The sequence below is a fragment of the Trichosurus vulpecula genome, chromosome 6, assembly GCF_011100635.1.
Source record: "Trichosurus vulpecula isolate mTriVul1 chromosome 6, mTriVul1.pri, whole genome shotgun sequence".
NCBI classification, from domain to species: domain Eukaryota; kingdom Metazoa; phylum Chordata; class Mammalia; order Diprotodontia; family Phalangeridae; genus Trichosurus; species Trichosurus vulpecula.
Window position 1 is genome coordinate 219,410,222 of NC_050578.1, and position 13,707 is coordinate 219,423,928.

General features: G+C 42.4%; 7 non-coding genes across 7 annotated transcripts; 4 read left to right on the forward strand and 3 right to left on the reverse strand.

The window, feature by feature from the left end:
- Window positions 1-5,300: 5,300 nt before the first annotated feature.
- TRNAN-GUU lies at window positions 5,301-5,374 on the reverse strand. Its single transcript has one exon. It is a non-coding gene; the product is annotated as a tRNA-Asn (tRNA).
- Window positions 5,375-5,984: 610 nt separating this feature from the next.
- Window positions 5,985-6,058, forward strand: TRNAN-GUU. Its single transcript has one exon. It is a non-coding gene; the product is annotated as a tRNA-Asn (tRNA).
- Window positions 6,059-6,461: 403 nt separating this feature from the next.
- TRNAA-UGC lies at window positions 6,462-6,533 on the forward strand. The gene has a single exon. It is a non-coding gene; the product is annotated as a tRNA-Ala (tRNA).
- Window positions 6,534-7,218: 685 nt separating this feature from the next.
- On the reverse strand, window positions 7,219-7,291 carry TRNAA-AGC. Its single transcript has one exon. It is a non-coding gene; the product is annotated as a tRNA-Ala (tRNA).
- A 2,305-nt stretch (window positions 7,292-9,596) lies between these two features.
- TRNAT-AGU lies at window positions 9,597-9,670 on the forward strand. The gene has a single exon. It is a non-coding gene; the product is annotated as a tRNA-Thr (tRNA).
- A 1,491-nt stretch (window positions 9,671-11,161) lies between these two features.
- On the reverse strand, window positions 11,162-11,235 carry TRNAT-AGU. Its single transcript has one exon. It is a non-coding gene; the product is annotated as a tRNA-Thr (tRNA).
- A 1,785-nt stretch (window positions 11,236-13,020) lies between these two features.
- TRNAA-AGC lies at window positions 13,021-13,093 on the forward strand. The gene has a single exon. It is a non-coding gene; the product is annotated as a tRNA-Ala (tRNA).
- The last annotated feature ends 614 nt before the right edge of the window (window positions 13,094-13,707 follow it).

Sequence of the window (13,707 nt, forward strand, 5' to 3'; positions counted from 1 at the left end):
CTTTCTCTGATTCTCTGCTTTCTTAAGACTCTATCCTCTCCCTGCACATCGTTGAATGAGGATTTCACTTGGGGACTCTGCCTCCTCTCCATGCCCCTTCCCCCCGCCACCACCATTACTGTTCTGGCTTTAGAATTAGAAACCTAAGGAGAGCAGAAGTAAAAGGGTTCTTCAGATCCTCTGAGTCAGATCTCTAGTGATAATAACTCGAGTTTGAACAACTATGGCAGAGACACATGGGCCTACCTCAGTACCTTCAGGGTCCCCTATCAACCCCTAAGATGAATCAAACCTTTGACATCTTGTGCCAAAATGTTTGGAAGGCACCTTTGTAGAACCCCCCAAAATAGTAAGGAAAATGATAAAGTATCTTATGAGGAAGAAAGGAAAAATTGAGGATGAAGAAAGGCAAAGGAAATCCTCTGGAACAGAAGTTTTTGGATAACTGATCAGCCTAAGAAACAGTCTCAGAAACGCCCAAACACAAAAGCTCAATGAGATCAGTAACAATTCATAAAACCGCTCCAATAAGAGTCTGCATCTGAGAGCTCAGGGAGTTGAAGTAGGAGTCAAATGAACCTCTTTGCCCTTCCTGGACTACAAGGTTTATTTGGCTGAGTACCTTTGTTCCTCTCAGGTTCCGTTTCTCTCTTTATCTTTCCCTCTTCATCTTTGGGTTCTTTGGAGAATGAATCTACTCATTTTTGCTCCTTTATGTATGGTAAGGTGCCCAGACCCAACTCCTTTTGACAAGAGGAGTCCCTAATGTCTGAGCTTCTGGACAAGAGTTTGATGGTCATGTATTCTTTATTCAATGTTTCTTGTCCTGCTACATTCTCTAAGTGGAAGTTCCAATGGTGCCTCAAACTCAACATATCCAAAATCAAGTCCGTTTTCTTTTTCCCTCACCCTGCTGCTTCTTCTGCTTACACTCTTTCTGTCTATGGCAAAACCCATTCCTTCACTTAGTGTCTGGAACTAATAATAGAATTATCTTTCAGCCTTTCCTCTCCCTCACCTCTTATACCCTATCAGTTACCAGGTCCTACAGAAGTTGTAGGTGTGCTTTGAAAGTGGGTGAAATCAGATCCATTTTTTTTATTTTCTCCAACAGTGCTCAGAAGCAATAAAGGAATACAGGACAAATCATGTAACTGGTTTGCCCAGGGATAAGATTTTCCAGGTTTGGCCTGCCGGAAAATTATGGGAACAAGGAGGTCCTAGGGGAGTTCCTAATGAGACATTAAAGTGGCAAGTTCCGTTGTTCAGGGCTGGTTGTTTGTAAGCAAATGAAATGGTTTTGGATAACTTTTTATTTTTTTCCAAATTACATATAAAAACAATTCTAATATTAATTTTTAAAATTTTTTTTAGCTCTAAGCATTTCTCATCCTCAAACTATGCCATAGCTTGTACTATGACTTGTTAGGATAGTAAATCTCCCATGGACTGGTGCTAGTAAAAGCAAATGATATGTTTTTGTGTTGTGTTGTTTGTTTCTTTAAGCCCCTGGCTCTTTTGAATGAGTAATCAAAGGCTTGTCCAACTTTTGTTGGGTCCCTGGTACATTTGAAGGTCATAGAGGGGAAGGGAGAGGGAGAAAAGAGATTTAGTGGCTTTCATCCATGTAACCATGACTTCTCAATCTTTTTGCTGTTTGATAGGTCATATTTCAATTTACAGACTTTCGCAGTTGGTCAGTAACTGGTATATTCTGTGTCCTGTGTTTTTGTGAGGGAATCATTTTATAAAGCTAAAGGTGCTACATAAATGTGAGTCGGTATTATTTCTAAGTGATGAAGCAATTCTACCTGTCCATGTTCTTTGAGAGTTCTTCAGGGAAAAAGTACAATTATGAGATTTGAAGTTGAGTATATATAGCAAATGTAATAACCACTATCCCACAGAAGTATTCATACTTAACCTGATTCTGGAAATCATTAGAAATGTCATTAGGCTTAAATGAAATTGCAAAGAGGTGCTAATGTCATTAAATATACAATCTTAATCTTGGAAAAGACTTCCCAGCTAATTTGCTGCTGTTCCGTGTCTTATGGAGGAAACCGTCCATGGCATATCCCACATCTCTCACCCAGGTTCTTCTTCAACTCAATTCAACCCCGCCCCCCTAAGATAACCTAACTTCATTGTTCTGTAACTCTCATTTAAAGGAAGTTATTCCAGTATCCTTGGAAAGATTTCAAATATTCACAGTCAGGAACAGACCATGTCTCCCACCCTAAGCAATCAGCCATACTATTACATCATCAACCAGCTTCACCAGAATCACAGAGGAGAAAGTGATCTCAAAGAAGGAGTTAATCCAAGCCTCCTCTTTTAAATATGAGAAAGTTCAGACCCAGAGGCTAACCAAAATGATAGTGAGAGGCCGAGGAAGCTATGACTGTGATATTGGGTTATGTGATGGGCTCAATATAAGCCAGACAGAAAGATTCCAGGGCTATTGCCAAGTACACTGGAGAGAGAACCCAGTAAATCCTACAATACCTTGCACTGCCTCTTCCCACTTCCCTCTTCATCTGTCTCCAGGAAGAGAGAAATCTATATGACCAATTCGTGTTTCTTGAGTCTGGTTGCTTTTATTTTGCCACTTAGTCAAAAGAAACTGTTTTTTTCCAAGTCCCCTTTGGTGGTGTTAATGTACTGAATGTATGGGAGAGTAGTGGGGATGTTGAAGCACACTGCATATTTGAAGGGCTATCACTTGGAAGAGGAATTCAACTTTGGCTTTAGTCAAGAGGTTAGAAAGGACTAGAAATGGGTGAAAGTTTCTTTTGTTTGTTTTTATAAATTAGATTTTTTATTTTTAGTTTACAACGCTTAGTTCTATATGTTCTTGAGTTTCAAATTTTCTTCCCTTCCCTCCCCTCCCTCTTTCCCCCCAAGACGGCATGCAGTCTGACATAGATTCTATATAAACCTTCCATTAAACTTATTTACAGAATAGTGAAGTTGCAAAGAAGAATTATGACCAATGGAATGAATCATGAGAGAGAAGAAACAAAACCAAAATAGAAGAGAAAAAAAAAGAGAGCAAATAGTTTGCCTCAATCTGCATTCAGACTTCACAGTTCTTTCTCTGGATGTAGCTAGCTTTTTCCATCGTGAGTCCTTTGGAGCTGTCTTTGAACCTTCTATTGCTGAGGAAGGCCAAGTCCATCAAAGTTAGTCATCACAGAATCAGTATGTCTGTGGTTGTGTACAATGTTCTCCTGGTTCTGCTCCTCTCACTCAGCATCATATCATGTAGGTCTTTCCAGGTTATTATGAAGTCTGTATCTTCCCCATTTCTTATAGCACAATAGTATTCCATTACATTCATATGCCACAACTTGTTCAGCCATTCCCCAACTGATGGGCATCCCCTTGATTTCCAATTCTTTGCTACCAAAAAATGAGCCGCTATAAATATTTTTGTACATACAGGTCCCTTTCCCACTTGTGTGAGCTCTTTGGGATATAGCCCTAGGAGTGGTATTGCTGGGTCAAAGGGTATGCATATTTTTATAGCCCTTTGGGCATAGTTCCAAATTTCTCTCCAAAATGGCTGGATCTGTTCACAACTCCACCAACAATGTATTAATGTTCCAATTTTCCCACATCCTCTCCAGCATTTATTATTTTCCTGTTTTGTCATGTTAGCTAATCTGACAGGAGAGATGTGGTACCTAAGAATTGTTCTGATTTGCATTTCTCCAGTCAATAGTGATTTAGAACATTTTTTCATATGCCTATAGATATCTTTAATTTCTTCCTCTGAAAACTACCTGTTCATATCCTTTGACCATTTCTCAATTGGGGAATGGCTTTTATTCCTATAAATTTGGCACAGTTCCCTGTATAATTTAGATATGAGGCCTTTATCAGAAACACCAATCGTAAAAATTTTCTCCCAATTTTCTGCTTCTCTCCTAATCTTTGTTGCATTGGCTTTGTTTATACAAAAACTTTTCAGTTTAACATAATCAAAATTATCCATTTTGCATTTTGTAATACTCTATCTCTTGTTGGGTCATGAATTCTTCCCTTTCCCATAGATCTGATAGGTAAACTATTCTCTGCTCTCAATGGGTGAAAGTTTTGAAGAGGCAAATTTAAGCTGGATGTAAGGGAAAACTTGCTAATAATTGAAGCTAGGAATTTCAGCACTTAACGAAACCTGGAAGTTTGTGTACTAGTTTCCTCCCTCACACCAACTACCAGGGCCAATGTTTCTGCCTTTAAAGTTTGTAGCTGCCCCTGTTCCCAACCAGAGATAGCTCCAAAGACACATACGCAACCCTTCTCTTCCTGCAGTTCGGCTATTCTGTGACCCTGGCTAGGGGCAAGGTCATCGGCTTGCCTCGGTTGACTAGAAGCAGCCTAGATGGATCCTGCGGATTTTCTAGGAATGTGTTATCACACTGCAACAAATAACTTGCGACAACACCACACCCACCCCCAACTCACCTACAAGTTCCATCTATCTACCTAGCTGCCCCTCCTGAGTGTCTAAAGTCTCTGGTTGCAACTCCCCTCAGTGAACTTCCCTGAGTAAGACAATGATTGTTCCGGATTGCGATTCTTTGAGCCTCAATAAATGTCTGTCTCACTTTGTTAATGATTAACTTGATCTGAAATTTATACTTGTTTTACTTGTTACTTGTTATACTTGTTTTACTTGTTTTACAGTTGCTTTTTCTCTATAATATTACCATTGTATTAATTCTTCACTAGACTCTGTGTCAATTCGTAAAGGTCTTCCCATTTTCCTCTGGCTTAATAATAGTTCATTACATGCATGGGCCACAATGTGTTTAGCCCTTCCCCCACAAGAGGACAGCCCTGAAGCTTTCAGCTTTTAGCTACCACGAAACCCTTCAGGCGGCCTTGAATGGTCGATTGCCTACTCCTCTTTCTGCTTTTGGAGGATTACATTTTCCCAAGATTTCTGTTTCCTTCCATAGCTTTCTCTAACTTCTGCCCTCTCTTTGGCCGTTTTTCCTGCACTCTCTATAGTGGCTGCCAGAGACAGAAATCCTGGTCAGAAAAAGGAGTGGGAAAGAGAAGCGGGAGGAGGAAAGTCGGTGGAGGAGGTGAAGAAGAGCTTTGCAATTCGTAGGTCAGGAACACAGACTACAGAGCAAGGGTGGAGGTGTAGATTTAGGAGACATTGAGTTGAGAATGGGATGGGAAGCACGCAAGGAAGAAGAGCTAGTACGTGAGACCCGGAAAAAGGGAAATTTGCAGTTAGAGAAGAATGCTCAAGGAAAGCTAGGAGAGTTCCCATAAAATAGAGACGTCCCTGGGTGGGCTCGAACCACCAACCTTTCGGTTAACAGCCGAACGCGCTAACCGATTGCGCCACAGAGACCGCACAGTGGTAAACAGTTTACCGGACCTGGTAGGAAAGTGCCACACCTTAGTCTTTTCGCTCCGCGCCCCGCCCCCAAAAAGTGGAGATGGTTAAGTCTCTCTAGCGTCTACTAACTTCGGGGTCATAATTTCAAACAAACATAAGCTCTAAAAACCAAGAAGGAATTTTGATTCTTCCTAACAGACATGTCTCTCCGCCGGACGCCCCGAAATACAACAAACCAGACACAAGGATTCTAATTACTTTTTTTTCAGAAGAAAGAAAACGACCAGTCTCCCTTTTTCGTCCTTTCCTATTCCCTTCCTCCTGGAGCCTGGGCATAATTAGCTTCAAGATGCTTCCCACACCCACTGGAACAGGTCCAGTGCTTGATGATGGGAGGTGAGTTGTTTGGGATTTTCCCTGCTTTGACCAAAAGTGAAAGAAGAAGAATCTCAGGCGGAAAGATTTGAATTTTGCTTCTTTCTATGACTTCTTTTCTGGACGTGAGCTTGTTTCAGGTACTTTGGGTATTTACGGTTCTACTGCGGGCCCATTCTCGGGATATTTTGAAGAACAAGATTCCAGTTTTGTCGCGATCAGTTCTGCTACAACATGTTTTTACGTCGTCTCTGTGGCGCAATCGGTTAGCGCGTTCGGCTGTTAACCGAAAGGTTGGTGGTTCGAGCCCACCCAGGGACGAATGCCCTTCAGCTTTTAGCCTCATGACTATTACTCTTTATCAGAGTCCGTCTCAGGGTAGGATTTTGCTTGGAAACGTCAATTCAACCCTCCGATCACTTTCTCCTGACCCAAGAGGTTCTGTAGTTAGAAAGCCCATTCTGAATATATGTAAGGCCAACGTCTCCATATGCTTTTGATCTGTTTGTTTGCTTTTAATATTTATCAGTGGGTCTCCCTATAACCATTTCTGAGTGCTAAGAGACTCTTCCATGTAACGGTAAGCAATGACCCAGCATTTAGGGATTAGAAAAGGAGAGGGACAATTCATTGCTCATTAGAATCCAAATGGTATTGATATTTTCAACCTGAGAAAATAGATGGGAAACTAATTAAGGAACTTAGTGTACTTCTTTACAGGGTTGGGGATGTAGCTCAGTGGTAGAGCGCACGCTTTGCATGTGTGAGGCCCCGGGTTCGATCCCCGGCATCTCCATGTTTTTCTTCCTGTAAGGTGTTTGTGCCCCAGTATGTCTTCCACAAAGCTCCCTTTCCTGAGGTCCCTCCCTGTTCGTCCCTTCCACAAAGCTTCCTTTCTCAGGTCCTTCTGTACCTTTGCACATCAATTCTTCTGTTGATCTTTCTCATCCAGAAGTATTCCTCGTACCCACGGCTTGGGATTTAGAATTATCTAGGTTTTAGGAATGCCCAAAACAAAGCGATACCCCAAAGCACAGCGTCACTCTCTGCTACAAATGAAAGTCTTTTGGAGAAGTGTTTAGCTCTCCACATAGTCACCGGGGAAGCCAAGACAAAAGACTTGTGCAGACAAATGGGAAAACTCCTCTCTCAAGGTTGCCCTCTCTCACACTCTCAAGAAGTCGGAGTCAGATAAAGAATACCATCCTCTCCCCTCCAGGGCCAACAGTGTCGTTTTGTAACGCTCCCCTGCCCCGCCCCCCCCCCCAACTCCAGGTTTCTTTTCCCCCTAGCGCCTCTCATTTGTGCCTACTTCTATTCTTGCGTTTTAGGGTTGAATGTCCAACCTGGTTTTTCAGATGAACTAAAGGCAGGGGCTGGAGACCCTGAATTATATGAAGAGGAGAGGAGAGGAAGAGGACACTACACTCACTGATAATACTGTGGGCCCCTGCCTCTGATGCGTTGATGGGAACCAAAACTGGAGGATGCGGGCATCGATCCCGCTACCTCTCGCATGCTAAGCGAGCGCTCTACCATCTGAGCTAATCCCCCCACCTCAGGAGCCAGTTTTACAAGCCAGATCTAACAAGAATCCAGAAGCTCGTATCTAAACAGAGAGAAAGTAGGGCTATTACCAAGTGGCCAATCGTCGCCATGATTCCTGTTTAAAAAAAAAAATCATCTGCGATTCACCTACAGGTCTCCTCCTTTTTAATGTGAAATGTCCTCACGAGTAGGAGGGCTGCCTATCTTTAGGCCATCTGTTGGCCAAGGGGTTCATGAAGCGATGGATGGACGGCGAATTGGTTATGCTACTAGATGCCTGGCAGTTCATGCTTCTTATACTCTTCTCTTCCTCCAAAAGCCCTGCCCAGGCCCTCAACACCACAAACAGTGCTTAAATAATGTCTATCTACAGGTTCTTGTAGTGGTCTTCCAGCCAGACTCCCGACCACGTTTCTCTTGGAGTCAGGCTGATCGACACAGCTCTTCGATTATACACAGCTATAAATCAAAAAGTGGAGGATGCAGGCATCGATCCCGCTACCTCTCGCATGCTAAGCGAGCGCTCTACCATTTGAGCTAATCCCCCATGCAAATGACCTTCTTCCAAGCTATTCCTAACAAAATTTAGAAGGCCACAAATAGTGCTGGACTGCCTAACCTGGAGAATTCAAGACCAAATTAGAGCTTAATTCATTTGGGCAGTGTGGGAGACCAGAAACAACACAGGAAAAAGGGATGGAGGAAGGCCCTAGGAGGAGCAAGCGTAAGCACTACTAGTAGGCCGACTGGAAAGCAAAGACTGGGTAGAGGGCTAACCTTTGCAGAACTCTTCTTCAAGAATCTGTGAGGAATCCTTGGGAAACATTACCTCCAGGTTGGATTGCCTGTAAGGCAGGATCTGCCAAAGATCAAAGGAAACACTTCTCTGAGTCCAGATCTGAGTTCGGGTGGCTGGGCGTTATGAAAAGGTGCTCAATATATATAAATGGAGACAGGCAGGCCCTCGAGGAAAAAATAGATCGGGCCTGGAAATCATGCATTGGTATATGCCAGAGAAGAGAAAAGGGGGTGAGGTTAAAGGGACACACACATCCTGGATCGGCCAAAAAGAGATTCATGTTCTTAAGAATATTTGAAGATTTTGATCAATTTTCTCAAAGCCCCCTTTAGATGTTTTCTTTTTCAGCATTTCTATAATAAAGAAGACAACACCAAAAAATGTTTGCGTGGACCCCGGCATGCTTGACTTTAAGGTTAAATAGTGAAGGTGTTTGAGTGGTGACCAATTTCTTGATTGGTCAATTGACTAGTGACTATCTTCACTTTATAATTAATTTTTCTTCCCTAGGCAACCTCTCATAGAGGCAGTGAGTCACTAGAGGACAGTCAGCTATTGAAAACCTACTATTCAGATCACACTTCAGAAACAGCCTAGCAAGTCCCTTGACCTCTCAATCTACCAGGCAATTTCTCTTAGATTAAGAATATAAACTACAGAAGAGTCACTTATCTGAGTTGGTTAGTACAGGAAGTTTCCTACACGCATAAAATCACAGGTCTTTTCCAAAACAAAACAATTTCTCCACTGCTGGAACTCAGATTAAGGAGAAGGCATTGCAACCTCCTCATGCATAATAGCTATTTTTAAGCAGTTTGTGAAATGTGTGTTTAATAAACTGGAGAAATTTCTTTCCCTGTAGATTTTTGCTCATCATTCTCTCTATCTCAAATTCTACTCACACCCTATTCTCCCGGGTTTAAATAATCATCTATGCTAGTGACTCTACTACTTATTAACAGTGAAACAGTGAATGCAACAGAAATAAATATTTATTTCGCGTGTATCAGCTGTACGAAAGGTCACAAAGCCATTTTCAACCATCTCTACCTTCTCTTCATTTCTGGAAAGACAGTCTCACCATTCAATTCTGCCTTTGGCTAATTCAAGTCTCCAGAATTCTCTTAATCCTGATAAGAGTTAAATTCATTCTCTGAGGATATAAGCTCTCGTCGTCTACTTTCTTTTTCTTATCTTCAGCTAGTGGACGAAGAATCATGTTTGTGCTTTCTTTCCGTGCTGAAAGTTTATGATTGTGTGAACTGAGAGTAGGGGAAGACAACTAGAAGGAAAGAGGAGGGAAGTGCTTCCAGGTTTGAGATTGTGTTTTTACTTCCAGCTTCCTCAGCCACTGGGAAAGAATAGGAATGTGGACTAGAGATGATCCAGAAGTGAAAGTGAAGTGAAACTTCATTGCTTGGCCGAACAACGTCTCCCGTACAGGGGAAAAAAAAAACACCAAAGAAAAGAGCAATGCTTTTTTTCTGTCGATTCAAAAGCGTCTCTCATGTCGGCTCCGTGGCTTAGTTGGTTAAAGCGCCTGTCTAGTAAACAGGAGATCCTGGGTTCGAATCCCAGCGGGGCCTTTGAGCATTTTCTTGCCCACAACTTCGGCACTTCCACTCTCAATTCTATTCCTTAATGCAACACCGCATTTGTGAAGCACCTTCTACAAGACATACAGGTCCCTTAGCTAAGTTTCTAAAAACAGCATTTCATTCATATCCCACCCCACAGCCATCCCTCTCCTATCAGTCACAGCAGATCACAGCCTTTCTTTTCTCCGTCTGACAGAGTACATCTGTTCAGTCCTTGTCTCTCCTTTTTCCCGTGGTTTTTCTCTCACGCTCCAGCTGGTCCCAGTTGTGCTGGTTCTGGGGGTAGATCCTCTCCGCTGCCTTTAGACCCCCTTTGGAATTTGGAGATCCTTTAGATTTCGAGTTTGGTCGCCCAGGAAGGGCATTTATGCAAGAAGTTTCGTTTCTCTTGGTTCCTGAGGATATAAAGCAGGTAGTGCACTTTCCTCATAATATTTCCTGCCAGGTTCTAAATCCCTGCCATGGCTAACTCCCTTGCACTTCACCTTGATGTCCAAAAGTTCCCAAAATAGACTTTAGCAGTACATAAATTGGCTGAGAAGTTAAGGCTAGGGACTACTATCAATGTTGCTCTACCCGCGTGGATTCAGTTTCTGCCCTTGTTAGAGTCTGGGCAATGGGACCTTTTGAATGACTGTGGGTTATTACAATATTAAAGAATGCTGCTTTCAGCTTCATACCGCGCAGGTTTTTAAAATACCCTTTCAGGCCTACTGAAAGGGCAAAGTGGAAGCAACTTAGGATAGATAAATAATGCATTTCAAAAGAGAGGAGAGATATCAAGAGAGAAGTATCAGGCCAGGGTGGAAAGGAGAGTATTTAGAACTCCACTAGCAGAGTTAAAGGGAAACTTTCCCTAGCTGAGGTCGGGAGACTAGGAGAAATGACCAAATACTTTTACAATTGTGAAAGAATTCGTTTTAGACAAAACTACTGGGTCTCATGAAAGAACAAGTGTTTTCACTACATTTGAATAAGATCTCCCACTCTACTCTGTCCTTGCATAGTTACTTACACTTAATTTGTCCTTCAAAAGGGGTTGGGTTCTTTCTAATATTAGGCCTCCAGGTGGTTAGTCCATCAAGGTGTGGTGAAATTATTGTGGTTCTTAATGTTCCCCAAGATAAACTGTCCCTCTGGTGGTCATTCTGATTTTACTTGGGGAATCTCCAGAGGGAGAACCTCTTATCACTCTGGATTTCACTTTTGGATAGGTCCATTGTTAGGAAATCGTTTCTTACACCAAGCGTAAATTGCCACTTTAAAATTTCCAAGCCTAAAAGTAGAAAAATAGATGTAGCTGGTCAATTTCGAGTCATTTGCCCAAGCAGGTGCTGTTAAAGAAAGTGACTGGTCTCAATTCCTTCCTAAGGTCCAGCGAAAGAAAGAACCTCACGACCCTCATTCAATTACTCCTCTCTCCTTGTCCGATATTGATTGGAGTGGAAATGCTGAAAGTTGCGGGCAAAAAAGCACTTAAGGCCCCGCTGGGATTCGAACCCAGGATCTCCTGTTTACTAGACAGGCGCTTTAACCAACTAAGCCACGGAGCCGACATGCTAGTTGCTTTTAAACAGACGCAAGAAAAAAAAAGTCCAACCATACATCTATATACACACGTCTCTGTTGATGTTTGCTATACAGAAGTACAGGAGTTTTAGGTCTTTTCCTTATGCATCATGCATCCCTAGAGCAGATTTCTATTCTATCCCTATTGCTCTGGAAGTCAAATCAAATTTAGTGTCAAACTTGGAAGTGCCTTTCCATCTGAATGCCTCTCCTTTTCCCACTTCACACAATCATAAATTCTCAGCCTCCAAAGGGACCAAACAGACAAGACATTTTATCCAGTAGCTCAGTGGAAATCCACCAAACAGTCAGCAATGGCAAAACAAGGCACTTAAGAATGAATTCAACTAAACCTCCAGGTATGGGGAACTCAGGATCGGCTCATTCTATATTGAGGCAGTTTTATGCATTTTCTCCCTTCTATCTTGTCAAATTCACCCTCTCTGAAAAACTAACACGCTCTTGAAAAAAAAAAAGCACTGGGTCCTAGCGCAATGTCTAGCACATAGTAAGTACTATTGCTTATAGGTGGCATAATGGATAAAGTGCTGGGCCTGGAGTCGGGAAAAACTGGGTTCAAATCCAGACTCAGACACTAATTAGCCATATGCCTCTGGGCCAATCCCTCAAACTCTATTTGCCTCACTTTCCTCATCTGTAAAACGGTGGCGATGATGGTAATGGCACCTTCTTTCCAGGCTTGTTGTGGGCTCAAATGTGATAGTAATTGTAAAGTAATTAGCAAAGTGCTTGGCATAGGGTAAGCCCAATATAAACTGTTAAGTATTTATTCTCTTTCCTTCCCATGTCATCTCATTCTGTTCTCTGGGATCCAGAAATACGAATGACTTCCTCTATCAAGTCATGCAAGTAACATAAACTTCAACAGCTCTCCCACAGAGACTGTCAATACTGTTACTCTATCTTTAAAAGGCAATAAAAATGTGGAGTGACTGCTTATTTTTCTATTAAAACTCCCGAGGACATCCGGAGTATAATGCTTATTCTGGAGAGAATGTTTATATATGTGATGGCTGAAGATAAGAAAAAGTAAAAAGATTATGAGAGGTCATATCCTCAGAGAACTCAGTTTAACCTTTACAGTTACAAAGAACAAGAGAATTCTTGAGAAGAGACTTGAATGTAGAATTGAATGGTGGGGCTGTCTTTTCAGAAATGAGAAGACAGCAGTTCCTACGGATGGTTGAAAGTGACTTTGTGACCTTTCTCACAGGTGATATATGGGAAATAAGTTTTTATACCTGTTGTATTGCTCATTTCACTGTTAATAAATAATAGAGTCACTAATACTGACAGTTATTTAAACCCAGGACGGTAAGGTGTGAGTAGAGCGCTGAGATAGAGGGATCAGCAAAAGTCTACAGGGAAAGAAGTTTCTCCAGTTTATTAAACATACGTTTCACACAGTACTTGGAGATAACTCAGATTCAGGCCTTGTAGTCCTAGGGAGGAATCACTCAAAAACCAACCAAGCTGCTTCATCCCCCAAGGATTCCTCACAGGCTCCAGAGGAGGATTCCTAGAAAGACTGGGCCCCCAGTCAGTCACTCTTTACCTTCAAGACCACCCGCTTATGTGTGTAATTGTCCCTCTCAGAGCTTTCCTCCTCCCCTATTTTCCTCCGGTCTCTAATCTCCCCCACTCACCACAACCCTCCTTTGGTCTTAGATTCTCCGAAGTAGACAGGTCAAGCACGAAGGCGTATGCCTTTCTAGATTCAGTTACCTTTCCAAAACTACGTCGTGGCAGGGGGATTAGCTCAGATGGTAGAGCGCTCGCTTAGCATGCGAGAGGTAGTGGGATCGATACCCGCATCCTCCAGTTTTGATGCTCTTCTGGCTCCAATATCCTTCTCAACTTCAAGAATCGGTTGGTTATTCTACTTAGTCCTCAGCAAATGCTCCTAACAGAAATTCAGGAAAACAGAAATAGGCCACTGGGAAGAGTGAGAACAAAAACTGCATACAGGCTTGCCGAGGCAGAACTGCAATGCGGGGCGGAAAGAAACACTTATTAAGAGCCTACTAGGTAGCAAGCAACGTGTTAAGCACTTTCAACAACCCTAGAAGGAACGTGATATTACTGTCACTGTTTCAGAAAAAAAAGACTTGCCCAGGTCCATAGAGTCAAGTAACTGTCCGAGGCTCGATTTTGAATTTGGGTCTTCCAGACTCCAGGCCTATTTCCACTCTATCCACGGAACCACCTAGAGGAGCCAAAATGCATTCGCAATCGCTAAAGGCATCCACACTATTTTTAACTTTGTGAGGATGGGCTGCAAGATCATAAACACTATGCTTTCAGCTGTTCGGAGATGTACTTCTATATTCTGTTAGGGCTAGCTTGTGAGTAGATTAGCTGCAATGGAAAAGCGCTGGCTTCTCAAGCGAGAGTTAGCGGAATCGACGCCTGTATTCTCGAGTTTTGATTCCCTT